The sequence below is a fragment of the Phaenicophaeus curvirostris genome, chromosome 5 (assembly GCF_032191515.1).
Source record: "Phaenicophaeus curvirostris isolate KB17595 chromosome 5, BPBGC_Pcur_1.0, whole genome shotgun sequence".
Taxonomy (NCBI): domain Eukaryota; kingdom Metazoa; phylum Chordata; class Aves; order Cuculiformes; family Cuculidae; genus Phaenicophaeus; species Phaenicophaeus curvirostris.
In genome coordinates this window covers 42,393,707-42,408,740 of record NC_091396.1, presented here as the reverse complement: position 1 = coordinate 42,408,740, position 15,034 = coordinate 42,393,707, and positions in this window count along the sequence as shown.

Below are 15,034 nucleotides of genomic sequence, written 5' to 3'. Positions count from 1 at the left end.
AATGTTGTTATTAGCTGTGTCAATGCTTTTAGCAAGTCAAGGCTCAACAACATTTTTGGCCTGTTTCATAACATGTTTGCATTATCTTGTCAGGGTTTTCTGCTTCTCATTTGCATAGAAGCTTCACAATTGAAGATGTCTGTGGTAGCTTTAAATAATCTCCTGCAGAGATTTTACCCTTTGGACTGCCTCTTCATTCTCTTTTGAGAAAGATTCTTCAGTTGTATGTACTTCCCTATTGGAAATTATATTATGGTGGGGAGATGTGCATGAAGTTGTTTTTCTGCCTTAAGTGATACTGAATTTGAGAAGGCTGTGAACAGGATTGCAGGGCAGTTCAACATTATGACTTTAAATTTCAAGGATAACATGGATTTTATTTTCATTATGAATTTCTAATAATCTGTTACTGGATTACAATAACTGCTTTAAGAATTGTAACCATTGATGGATATGTGCACTATATGGCATGTAGTTTCCATCAAAATCTGATTTAAATCACTGCCATTAAAAGAGAAAGTGGAATAAAATATGCTATTTTGGATATTTGTGAAATATTATTTTATTATGATAATCTTTATTATGTGGGGCTTTTTGTGTACATGACTAAGCTTGCCTGTTTCATGAAACTGTAGAATCTTTCACCTAGGATAAAGATTAGGCATTACATTTTCTTATGCAACATGAATACACACAATCTTTCAAGGAAAAGAGATCCTTGTTATCATTTTATCAATCTCTAGTTTGCAGATTATTAACATGAAAAAAGAGAAGTCTTCAGTGTTATTTGCACCACTAAAGTTGAAAAAGCAAAAAAAAAAAAAAACCTGTAGATTTTTAGTAAGTAAATAGCTTAAAAGAAATTCTCACTAAAACAACAAAAATGTCTGCACATTACTATCAACATGAGTGACCTCACAGAAATGATTTCAATCTGTCAGCTATTTCTTTTCATTCTTTGTGAATAACATGAAAACATGAGTACTTTTTTTGGTCAGAAACACCTTTGCATTCTCATTTTTAAGCATATCAAAAGGCAAAATAACAAAAAAATAATTACTGGCCATAATGATATTCAATAGAAGTTTACTTTTGGTTGAACATACCAAATTTACCCTTTATACAATGTGCTAAACAATCTCAATCTATTCTGCCCATGTTTTACCAACAACTGCTGCAAACTCCAAGTTCTTTGACGATGCTGCCCATGCATGAGCAAAATGAAAGTCACTTCTGGTAAACTTGGAGCAAAACAAAGACTGCTGATGAAAATGAACTCAAAATCAGTGTTTGAACAGTACGTGTTTCAATTCAGCATGTTTTGAAAAAAGTGAAGGAAGGTCAAAAGTTTAAAAATCTCAATGTTATACAAATATTGATTCACATTTTTTGACATTTTAAATTACTGAGAGTTGATGCAACAAGAGTCAATGTCAGCAAATGACTCACTTCAACACACAGTCTTCACCTGGATCACAATTACAGGGGAATTCAGACAGTGTTTTATAGTTTCTTTTCTATATCTTTTGCCACTCATATTTTTTCTCCCAGCTCAGTGAGCTCCCCTAAAATTAGAATAGAATGAAGACAAGCCTTGATCATTTTACCCTCAGATAAATTCACTACGGCCACCCTAACAGAGTAAGAAACTGTTAGTGGGTAATAAAAAAGGCTCATATTAGTAAACACATATTGAGTGGTCTAAAAAGGCCGTGTCATGAAGCAAACTTTGAACAGAATTCAAGGATGAATAAAGGTGACTAGTGGCTATGTTTGGGGCTCTTACTTTCCTAAGTGAATGTGAAACTAGCAACAATTTCCAGGACCGCTTGAAATTTAAATGATAGTGACTGGAAAATAGCAGTGCCACAGCCAAGAGGAATTGTCTTTCCTGTAATTACATGGATTGCAACCAAAGCCCTCTTCTATGCACTTCACACTGGAAAAACAGTATTTTTCTTCCAAATATACTTAAAATATAATAAAATGTTGCACATAACCACCTCATATAAGAACTCTAGAGAAATCAAATTTAGACAATCTAAGGTATAGATAGGCAAGCATCTACAAATCAATGCACACATAACATAGAAAACAATTTAAAGTACATGTAAATATAGTTTTGTGCAACAAACTTTTAATAAGAGGAAACAAAAATATTGTCTTTTTTATCTGCCCTTTTCAAAATAAATAAAAAAACTTTTTTCTCCTTCCTGTGCACCTTGCCTTGTTGATTTTTTCCTGCCATTCTTAGATTATTTCCCCTCTTCTTCCATGTCCATGTGTTGTCTTTTATTCATCTATCTGACTTCCTTCCTCTCTCTATCCCCTCTTGATTTATTTTTTTCTGCATTCAAATAGCTGTGCTGCCTGGGACATAGCCTCTGTCTAAGCCAGTCTCAGCTATTTTACAAACATTGCTTTCATAAGAGGTTACTCAGGGCATAAATGCCTTTTTTTGTGGATACCTCAATGTCCACTATATCCAAGCACAGTCTGGTCATAGTGTGGTCTAAAAATAATAAGAACAGAAAATCTTCTGGCTTAAGGATCACTATGCCTGTTTGCAGTTCAACACAAACAGCTAATATTTTATGTGCTAGCTTTTTTCTTCTCTGGTTTTGCATTTGTTTTGCTCAATAACATGTTTAAAAAAAATAAACAAAGCTGCCTGTTGGTTTCCTGCAACTGATGTTTCTTACCTTCTCTTCCCAACTCTTCCACACTGGATCCCTCATCTGTAAGAGGTATTTGTCATGCACAGCAACCAGGGAAATGCGGAACCATGGAGGAAGAGTGGAAATCTTGTAAACCCTGTTTTACAATTTTGTCACTGAATTTTGTTTGTGCTTTCATGGAATTCATGGGGAGATTTATTAAAAAACAGAAGTCCTCCAATGAATATTAAGCCATGTTAATGTCAGTGCAATGTTTAAAAACACAGCCCTCAGAATACTTGGCAAACTCAGGTTCCAACTGAGACAGAAGCAGAGATAACTTATCAAGGTAACAGATGATTGCTTGCACACCTTTTCTTGCCAACATCATGATGTTTTCAAGGACAACACTCTTCCCTAGTATCCTTGCATGTAATTAGCTCACAGCGTAATCAATGGGAAATGAGGCTGAGGAGCTCTAAAGAGAATTTGTTTGGCTATAAAACATGGGAATGAAAGTTTTTCTTATCGAATACACATCTACTCACAGAAGCTAACAGATACTAGCTAAATTTACTGCATTTTAAACAAGCTTAATCTTCAATTATATTAAAACCTATTGATGAAGGGAGGAGGTTATTTTAACAGAGTGCTAGCAAGACATTCCTGAAGCCTTCTCAGTCATATTCTGCCAATTCTTTTACTAAAAGGTTCTTGCAAATAAATTCTGCCTTAGCTTGTGGCAAACCCTATATCCCAAAGTACAGGAGCTTGAGAAACTCTAGATTCTTTATGTTTATTCTTACATTTAGGCAAGAAGGATTCTCCTAACTAAGAATGAGAAAAAAAAATCCTGGATCAAGAAACACATTCAAATGGGGTTTTTTTTGCTAAAATTAATAGAATAGTAGAGTTGTCAGTTTATTTAATTTTAAATAAATTTTTAAAAACAAATTAATCAAATTCCTGTAAGTGAAACATTGAATGAAATTTGTGCCAGCAAGAGGTTTCCTCTTCAGAAATATTTTAATGAATTACAAAAATAACAATTAATTCTGCTGGGAATCACTTCATTTTTAAGTTGCTATTTACTATTAAATCAAGCCACCCAATGCATTAATAAAAATAGAATAATTGGCCCAGTAATTTGTTAACATAATTGTAACCTTCATAACTGTAACCTTCATGAACATCAGTATCATAACTGAATCCTAAACAGCAAGTGTCATAACAAGATTGGCTGTTGCACACTTGGGGGATAAGTGTGGATACTTCCCTTGAACAGATTTCCTCCTTTTTTTATGCCTGTTTCTTGGTTAATTAATTAGATTGCCACCAATTCCTTTTCTGATGGCTTGTGGGCTTTTATGACCAGTCAAATTCTCTCTTCATTCTTGGTGATTTATCTGGCCTGTTTAAACTGTAGTCATGCCATTAGGAGTTAATGCAATGCTATACACCACTTGGCCTTTATTACTTATTATTCATACAGCAGTAAATAAATTGCTTTTCTAACTGATTAAATTATCACAGTAAGTTTCTTTTTAGCACTCTTTTATGTTGTCAAAACAGTTTATTTTTATTTTTCTGTATGTTGATATAATACTTTATTTACAGTTATGTTGTAAGGCTTTTGGTAAAGAACCATCCTCCTGACACAGTAGAAGACAATTCCATCACCATTACCTTTGCGTTACTCATCCATACATATTCACCACACTTCATGTTATGCCTCGTTGTACCACCTAACCTTAATGTGAAATGACAACTATTTGCAAATTTGAGTTTCAGTTGTTTGGGCTACTCCACTATTTGTTGTGGCATGTTTTCTGGGACTCCTTAGGTGACGCCAAGTGACATGACAATGAAGCAGTCACCATCCTCTGTTCAGATGCAGACTGGCACAAAAAGAAGATAGACATGTCATGCTTTCCATAGACTTTAATTCTGGATTTTATTTTGTGTTTCATGTTTAAAATGAAAATTATTAAGCCTTGAAAGCAGACACCACATGTGGAATATGGCAACATAATTGCCAGTACACTACTAAAACTATTATAAAATAAATTTTTATTTCTTCAGATTATTACTACCTGTGTGCACGAAGATTTAGATGGCTATATGCTTATTGTATCCAAGTGGACAAGAAAGCAAAGGTGTACCTAGAAGCCCTCCTGGAAGGAGGAAGAAAGTTGCCCAGGTCATGAGTGACAGGGCACATACAGCCCTGCTCCCCCTGAGAGGAGGCAGGTGCTCCACACACCATGTGAAGAGGAGGCTCAGTACTGAATGAGTGAGCATGAAGAATAAGAAAAAGGTAAAACATATGGCATCCTATAAGGCCCTTCAACAGCAAGCTACTAAAAATCAGAGGAATGATCTACAGGCTAAGAAGCACTGTTGGAACTACTGCTACTGGCTCGCTCAGTAGCACTGAGAAATGACTCAAAGAACATTAATCACTTCTTCCACAAAGATAGTTGCAAAAGCAATTTCTGCAGCAATTGCTAATATGACAGAGGATCAGTTAGACCATGTCAATGCTCACAGATAGTTTGTTTCATCTTTTCCCAGTGTTTGGGTACACAGACAAAGGAACCAGAGCAGTGACCATTCTCAGTGCCAAAGAGACCTTGTGTTGACAGGCCAGTGAAAAAGAAGACAGCAAGCAAAAAGGGAGATGTATTTCCTCTATAAGTCATGAAAAAGGCACAAGCAACTTCAGTTGCATTTATAAAGGAATGATATAAGACTGACACAAAAACATTCTCATCACCCCTGAGTTAAAACCAAATTAATAGATCATTTTTAATATGTGTCAGGGAGACATTTACCTGAAACAAAATTAAATCTTGACAGCATAGTCAAAACGGGGTAATTTTGACAATGATAGCAAGGAAATATATGTGGGAGGAACTTGAAAGTGCTGTTCAAACATCAAAAAGGTCTAAAATGGCACAGTGAGATTAAATAGCTACAGGTTTGCTCAAAGTGGCAAAGAGAACATGAAATCGTTGCCCTTCGTCTGAGCATACCCATCACCTGGAGGACTGAAAAAGGAATCATTATGAAATTGCATCAGAAAGGGTATTAAAATACCCTTAACCGTGGCATGGGATCATGTTGCTATTTGTGGCAGTGGTACCATACAATTTTACTGATTAGAATAACATTATGCTAACAACTTCAGATTTTAACTCCCACCCCCAACCCTGTCAGTATTTTGCCTTTCCACTTTCTCTCATCTTGCAGGGTAATAAGGTAACATAACAGTATTGCTGAATAAAGCTTCATGGGAGGTACCTCTCTTCATTTAGGAAAATATCAATAGTTTAGGTGAAGGCCATCTGTAATAGATAATCGTAAGATATTTCTTTGGAAAAAAAGAGCTTTTAGAAGTTTTATGAAAGCAGGAGATGTCCTGAGATGTCCAAACTAGAACAAAATTAGTAAGTGAATATTTTCAAAATTATTAAATACAGATACAGTCCATTCCTGTTTGCCTTACAGCAGGTCTCTTGCACCAAAGCAGAATTCTACAGGGAGACATGGAAATGGATTTTCTTTGTTACCTGTTTACCACAGACACTGATAAATAAACCAAAAAAACAGGCAGTGACCACAGTCAGTAAATGTCATAACTGTAGAAAAAAAAAGGTTAATGAAGCTTCAGACAAGGCACCTACTCTAGCCAAGAGAGCTGTTTAGCAGCCGTTGACTAACACATGATCTAAGCAGCACCATTGCTCTGATGACTACATTGCTAATGTAACAACTGAAGTCAGTTAGGAGAATCCTGCCTCTCAAAATCTCACCTGAAATACTTAACACCATTGCTCATCACCAGTACCCTACAAGTCTTCAAGAATAATTTCAGTGTTCCTATATCCCAGGCTGTGAAAGAGCCCTGAGTCTTCCCAAGGGAAGGCTTTCGGTGCCAAAGTGTGTGACACACTGCAGAACTACCAGGCAGAATAAAGAGAATTTTGAGCAGTGGCAATGACCAGCAGCTCTGCAGCAGCACAGAAGGGATTTATCAAACCAAAGCAACAAGATTATCCCAAAAGTGTTGATCTGGAGGGTTTTTTTGGCAACTCCAAAGACAATTTACACCACATTTCAAGACTAAAGGCTAAAAAATTGATCAAAGTATTTCTCAGGATTCTCTAGGATATGATCTCATCTACTTGCTATACCTCAAAATGCAGGAAAGCAACCAGCTTGGTATAAGAAAAAAAGGAAAAGAAAAAAAAAGAATAATAATTAATTGGTTTTTCTCATGGTGAGGAGAAATATATTTCTACAACCTTTCTTCCTACTTGTATAGCTCAGTGGAGACAACAATGTAATTATAAGTAAAGTGTATCCCCAAAGCAAACAAAAATTATGATCTGAAGCAAATGAACGTCTCAGCTTTGAAGCTAAGCCATAAGGACTGATAGACGAGGAGGATTTTTACACCACTACATTCACATTGCTTCCTACATCATATTTACAGTTACTCATTGAAAATTTTCCAGCATAATTTACAGTCATCTATCAAGATGTCATTATTTCAAATAGAATAAATCCAAGAGCAGATAACACAGGAAATTATTGCAAAGAGCAAATGAAATATCATCACAGATATATGTTTCTCTACTTTTCAAATACAGCGCTTTATGAATAATATATTTTTTCTAAAGCAACAATATTTTTTTAAAATATCTTTTAGTAAAAAAGACTATAGCCATGTAATGGTCTTGTAGTCCTTCCTGGAATTAACCAGAATTCAAATGTAGTAACAAATAACATGCATTTAAAAAGAACCTTTCAAACCATACTGCTGTTCTTATGCCTCGCAGCTAATTCATTAATTAAGACATTCCCATGAAAAATACTATGGTCCAGAAACTGATGTAGAAGAAAATGAGATTGAGCTTTACTTTCAGTACAATCTCTATACAACTGAAGAAAATTATCGTTTTGTTGAGGCTGAGAATCTTTTCTTTTCTGAAAGACATTTCCATCTCAGTTTTTTTAAAATTCAAGTATAGATCATAAAACAGGTGGCGTTTTTCTAACACTATATTTTCATTATGTTAATTCAGACAGCAAGCATCCACTGTTTTTTCAGATCAGACGGATATTTAAGATTATTATTTCTTTCATGTATATACACACATTTTAAGAAATTGCATGCTGTTGGCCTCTGCTATTGATTTCTATTCCTCTTTTCTAAGCTGATAAATGCAAAAAGTGTATCTGCTTGGCGGCACTCCCAGTATATAAATGCATACTTTCGGCAAAGGCATGCCCTTTCCCAGCATTTTTTTTTTGGTTTGCATTTAACAAAATAACTGCAAATGTCAGGTATTAGAAGGGTTGAAACAACCTTTTCTATTTTGTTGTCTTTAGAACCCCATCTTTTATTCATGACTTCTCTCTTGGTGCTGGAAGGGAGGCTGTGTTGCTATAGCAATGCCCTGCATATCCTTGTGGATAGCTTACAGTTTCACTTTTTTTAAACAACAAAGAGCCATTGATAGTACATGTTGCCAAAGGTTACAAAAGTTGAATTCTAAAATGTAAATATTTCCTCTATAGGACTGTATAGGATATATACCATGCAAATTCAAAGCTTCAAGTAAACATACAGTCCCTTTGTGAATACCAATGAACTTAGTACAATAGTGTTTGCCTACAATACATTATTCAGAAGAAAAGTATTTAAAATATACTCATTATCTACTGTTTTCAAGATATTGGCGTTCAGATATGTACAACCTACTCTTACACCTTTCTGACCTGCAGTAGAAATGAAACCTTTCTACATTTTAACAGTTCTGGATAATAAAATGCAATCTCATATTCCAATTATGATTCAATGGTAAACACACTCCCAATGTCAGGGAGCTGTCACCTTATAGAAGCTTCCCTGCCCACAATGGATATTAAATATAGTTGAGTGTCATTCAAGACTTCTCAAGTATGGTTTTTGTTCCTACCCTAATTGATTTCTCCTCCATCAGATTTGAGTCCCACAGATAGTTAGATGTTTCCATAGTACAAATCCAGTAACAGTTCAACAAGTTAAATCAAATAAAGAGTTAGATGGAGAAAATTAAGGTTAGAGTCATAAAGAAGAAAATTATACTGGTGATTCAGCAGGCAGCACCAAATGACTCAGAACAGATCAAAGAGGGTGACATGGTCAAAACACCTCCCATCACTACTACAGAGCAGTAAATCAGAGAGCAAATCCAGACTTTTCCACTCACAAAGTACAACGCAGGAGGAACAAATACCTCCCATGCTGGGTTTATGGCAGATATTCACTGTCTCACTCCCACTGTGCTCACAGTAGGATCCAAGCCATTTCAGGAGGTATTTCAATAGTGTGATTCAGTTTCCCGTGTAGTCCTGCTGACATTGCTGCCTGGCAGCCACAAGGGCCAGGTTCAATCCCTAAATCACTAAAACACTTAAAACAAGCCTGCCTTACTATCCCTGCTGCGAAACATGGCACACAAAGGCCACTGCTCATCAGACAGCAGGGCAGCAGAGCCACATGCAACACCTCCTGCACCTTGCAGGCTCACCCCAGACCACCCCTCCTTCAAGGCTGCACTGATGCAAGTCTGCTAGGACCAGGCAAGAGGTGAGCTCAAGAAAATATCCTTCCACTCAAAAACAGTCTTCTGTAGTTTCAAGATCTCACTGGATTTACAAACCCACAAACAGTTGCTAACGGGTAGAATGCAACTGAGGAAACAAGGGAAAATTCATCCAGCAAGATCCGTTGCTTCCATTTGTCATCAGGAGATGCATCAGCACAGCAGGGAAGGCAACAAACTCCCTGCTTAAATAAAGTAAAAATAAAATAAAATTTTTAGTCTGATACAAAGCATGCAATACTAAATACAACTAATAGACTGTACAGAGGCAGCTGTCCCAAACTGTCCTACACAGCTTCTCATGACTTGCCTCTCCCAAACCTGGACCAACCTGTGACCATGGGCCGGAGCTGAGCTGGAACCCAAAATAGCTGGGTTAGGAAAGTCTCAGGTTAGAAAAACCTTGCAACTCATTTGCTGGAGCTCAGTTGCCTGTCCCTCTTCTCAAAACTTCTCTAGCCCTACTTTCATGCTTCTTTCACACTGCTAGTCTAGCATCTAGAATCATAGAATCATTTTGGAGGGAAAAGACCTTTAGTATTACCAAGCCTGCCCATTAACCTAGCAGTGCCAAGCCACCATTAAACCACGTGCCTAAGCACCACATCTACACATCTCAACATCAGAACAAGTCTTATGAGGAGCAGCTAAGGGAGCTGAGGTTGCTTAGCCTAGAGAAGAGGAGGCTGAAGGGAGACCTTATTGTTCTCTATAACTACCTGAAAGGGGGTTGTAGAGAGGAGGGAGCTGGCCTCTTCTCCCAAGTGACAGGGGACAGGAAAAGGTGGAATGGCCTCAAGCTCCACCAGGGGAGGTTCAGGCTGGACATCAAAATAAAATTTTTCATGGAAAGGGTCATTGGATACTGGAACAGGCTACCCAGGGAGGTGGTTGAGTCACCATCCCTGGAGGTATTTTAAAGACAGGCATGTGGGAATATATGCTGGTCTAACGATGTGGCCTTATCAGGTTGTTAGGCAGAAGTTTGGAATACATCAAGGTCGAGAAGCAGCTACAGTGTGAGAACAAGGCGGCAGTCTACGTGCAAGATTACTTATACAAAAACTACTAGGGACAACTTTGGGCTTTAGCCAAGCATTACGTAAACATTAGACAAGATAGCAGAAAAGTACAAAAGGCTTGCTTGCTTGCTAATAAACAACTTGATTTCCAATCATATTGATTGTCTGTGATCTTGTCCGGGATACCTGCACGGGTTCAGTCTCCCACACAGGTGGATGAGGTGCTGAGGGGCATAGCTTAGTGGTTGATAGGAATGGTTGGACTTGATGATGGTGGAGGCCTTTTCCAACCTAATGATTCTGTGATTCTGTGATCTTTTAAATACCTCCAGGCGTGGTGACTCAACCACTTCCCTGGGCAGTCTGTTCCAACGCTTGACAATCCTTTCAGTGAAGAATTATTTCCTAATATCCAGTCTAAACTTCCCCTAGCACATCCTGAGGCCACTCTCTCTTGTCCTGTCACTTGTTACCTGGGAGTAGAGACCAACATCTGCCTCACTACAACCTCATTTCAGGTAGTTGTGGAAAGTAACAGTATCTCTCTTTTCTACAGACTAAATAGCCCCAGTTCCCTTAGCCACTCCTCACAAGACTTGTGATCCAGACCCTTCACCAGCTTTGTTGCCCTCCTCTGGAAGCGCTCCAGCACCTCAATGTCTTTCTTGTAGTGAGGGGCCCAAAACTGAACACAGTATTTGAAGTGTGTCCTTACCAGTGCCAGGTACAGAGGGACAATCGCTCTCCTTGTTCTGCTGGAGATGTATGCATAGATGATGTAGGGTAAACTATTCTGAAAAACAGGCTCTATAAACCCTTGGAAAATCAGGGTGTAAGTCCCACATGAAATAAATTGAAATATAAGAAGTTATCTAGGGTATCACTATATGCTTGGGTTTTGGGGGGTCGGGGGGGGTTCATATTAAAGGGCCTTATATACTAGCCTGGAATAACATGAGCTGATAGTAATGAGACTCTGATTAGGCATCTACGGTTGTTGAGGCCAAGTTAAGAGACCTGAAGACAGCCCCTTGGAGCAGTATTGAAGCTTGTGGTTTTAGAATGGCCTTTATAGAATTCATGCTTGAAAGTATAATAGATGCCAGAGCTGACCATGAGAAACTGAAAATTTCCACAATAGAAAAATGGTCCTTGGATGGGGGATTTTAGTGTTTGTAGTCCCAGATGAAATCCACTTTTAAAAGCACACTTCATTTCTTTATGGTTTTTTTTTTTCCTCATAACAGAAGGGATATTCTTACATTCACAGCAAAACAAAAGATGCAGAAACCATACCTGAAATAATTTTCAAATTAATTTTCATATTGTAATGCAATATTTTTTAAATAAAAGAATAATTCAGTGTCCATTCAATTTTCTGAAGAAATTCTCTGTAGCTTTCATATATTAAAAGGGGATTTTTCTTCTTTCACAAAATAGAACTACATGTTCAGTGTAGTACAGCATATTAAATGGTTATGCTGAAGACACATGTTTTAGATAATTCCTTCTGTGTTTCCTACAAAAATGGTAGGACAAGCTTAATTCTAGGCAGCAACATTCAACAGCTGATATGTATGTGCAAATATTTTAATACATTATTATTGGGCAATTTTGAGCATCCAAGTGATAAAACTTGTAAAGAATTTAGAGGGCACAGTGATGCATTAAAATTGATGTGAAAGGTGACTTAGAAGAACTTACGGACTAGAGGGACACAATGACGTGTCCGGGAAGCAGAGAGAATTTTCTGTTGAAAATAACAAATGTGAAGATCTTGAGGTATAAGAATGGGGATTCGGGCAGTCCTGAGACATGTGGTAGTAACTAGCAGAAGACATAATCCATTGTCTGTTTTCCCAAACTATGCATTGTAAAATAATGCCTACAATGTTGTTTGACCTCGCAGAAGTGATGGACATGAAAATAAAGGCGTTATTCCATTGTGTCACACTGTTTACCTAAATTAGATGCTGTTCTCTAGAACTCCAGAGATTTAGTGAAATGCTGAGCAAAGAAGAACTTTCTTCTATTTGTTCAAGATATCCAAGGACAGAGACTGAAACATAGGCCTCCCAGAACTGCTAATATAGAATCAGAGAATCAGAGAATAACCAGGTTGGAAGAGACCCACCGAATCATCGAGTCTTTCTTCTGTGCCCACTAAGTATTTAAAATATTTTATAACACACGCAAAAATCAAGATTAAGCAGAACACAGACATTTTTGGCTTGCTTGTTAAAGTATTCTACTTGAATGTAGGACCCATTTGTTGCAATCTCTTTCCTGAATGAAACAATGAGGAGGTCTGAATGTGGGTTTGTATGCTCTTGGTGGGACTTTTGGTTACTGATTACAAACAGATTTCTCTGCTGCTTCTGTGAATGCTCCTTACCACCTCAAAATTTGTATTCAACTAAAATCAATTCATCAATGGAATTTGCATTTTTTCATTTCTCTTGAAACCTTCTCCTGGAAAAATTATGCTATTGGGCGTATGAATTATCAATCAAATTAAAGAGAACACTCTAATTTCACTTTAGAACCATAATAAATGAAGAAACATCTGCTAGTTACAAAGAAAGTGTTGTTTTCTACCTTTTAGTAGTATTTCTCACTGTAGAACCTATTGAAGGTTAAAGGAAAATTATCTTTTTTAATCTCCTATTATTTTCAGCTATAGCACAGGTGTTTGAAGACAGTTAATAACCAAAGAAAAATCTGGCTTAAATTAGACCCTGGATCCTTTCTTATTCGTTGCACTGTTCTCAATTGCTGCTAAGACCATAAGAGCAAGCATAGGCTGTGAATCCCATAGATCCATTTGATTCTAATTTGGTTTATGGGCACTTGTCTGAACTGTCAAGCAGATAATCTGCCCCTCTGGGATTCCAGCGATGGGTTTGCAAAAGATCTCATAACACCCAATACAGAAACCACTTAGCAAGAAGGGGAAAAAAGGGCAGCCTGGCTAAAGGACTTCTTTTCCACATGTCAGGATGATTTACAGTGCTGGAAACAATCTGGTAGGAAGTGGAGAAAAATTACTAGAGCCATTTTTGATCAAGGTAATTTTATCGAATTTTCTACCAGAAGGTAACCACAGGAGACCAGAGCATAACAGAAGAATTAAACTGATATTGCTGAGCACATGCAAAACTCTTACTGTTTGCAAAGTCTCAAGATTTTAAATAACATTGTCATATAATCACTGTTTAAAAATAAATATTGCAAGAAGCCTTGTGAAATCAAACACAAGTTTTCTGAAGACTTCGCAGTAGAAGCAGTTATTCTTCTAAGGTGATATGAGAAGTTGAAGTTGCTGTTACATCCAGGCACAGGAGGTGGTAATGTGCTGCCCCCCAGAGACTGCATTGGCTGCTTCTCTTAACACTGTTTCATAGTATTAGCAGAAAAATCTTGCATCCTTGCTTTGCCACAGGTCCAAACAACTCTGATCTAGTTAGTTCTGAACTGTTATAGGCTTTGGTAGCCATATTAGGGAAACTCACCACTTTTTTAATGCTAAAGCTGAAATCTGATCGTAAAGGCAATAGGTAGGCACAGTATCTTATGCTTTTTCTTATTGTGTATCCTAAGTTTCCAATATAACTGCAGTCATAAAAAATAAATATGGATATTTCCTGTTTGGTCACACAGAGTCACATCTCCCCACATACTGCTACTTTGTGTTTGCGTTTAAAAAAATAACATGCAAGAGTTGACTGCATCTTATCTTACCTGCTTAGCAGCCACCAAAATGTACCAAGACAGGAAGGCGTCCAACTCATGCTGCTAAAGCCTCTCTAGCTATCTGAGTTCTTTGGTTTTGAAAAAGCAATAAAATGTCACAACTGCAACGGCACAAAAAGATACACAAAATCATGGATGACCCTGTAATGCAGGACATAGTTTTATAATTTAAAAAAAGCACAGACATAGGAAGTAAGAACTGTGGGCTGAAATACTCACTGCTGACTCACTGGCTCAGTTCTGCCTGCTGTTTTACATTTTTTTTTTTTTTTCATTAGATCTCTCTGACCTTGTCTGTTGAAATCAGGCTCAGCTGTCTCTTCTCATCTGATCCTCTCTCTCACCTGAAACCCTCTCTGTCCTTATTTTGGTCAGCTTTTCCCTTCAATTTTTAACCAACTTGAGCATTCCCAAAGGAATTTTTTCTGTGTCATGTCTTTTCTTTGTAGAATTATCTCTTTATATTGTTGCTTAGAAGTCTACATCTTACAATCCTGAAACCACGGTCTTTATTTAAAATTAGTACACTGTGAAGTTGAAACGCCCACCCTACCTTTGAAATAATTCTCACTGCTTCAGCATCCTCCCCCCAGCCTCTACCTCCTGTATTCTCCCTGAGATCTCTAAGGCTATGTCCACTTTGCCTTAATTTTGGTAAAAACACGAAACTAAACAAAACCCAAGAATATTTACTCTAAGTTATAATGTCAAGGGAAGAAAATTACCCATTTCTCATCTGTCCTTCAACTCCAATCAAAATGGAAATTTATTACAATAAGTTGAGAGCTTGTCATGTCACCTTCTGCTGCAGGAAATCTCCCATGCAATTTGAAGACAGGAGAAGAGATCTAGAAGAGGAAAGTCCATATATCTGTGGGAGAACTAAAAATCCGAGAGTTTCTCTTGAAGCAAGTGGGAAATGAGGTGCAGGAACTACAACGTAAAG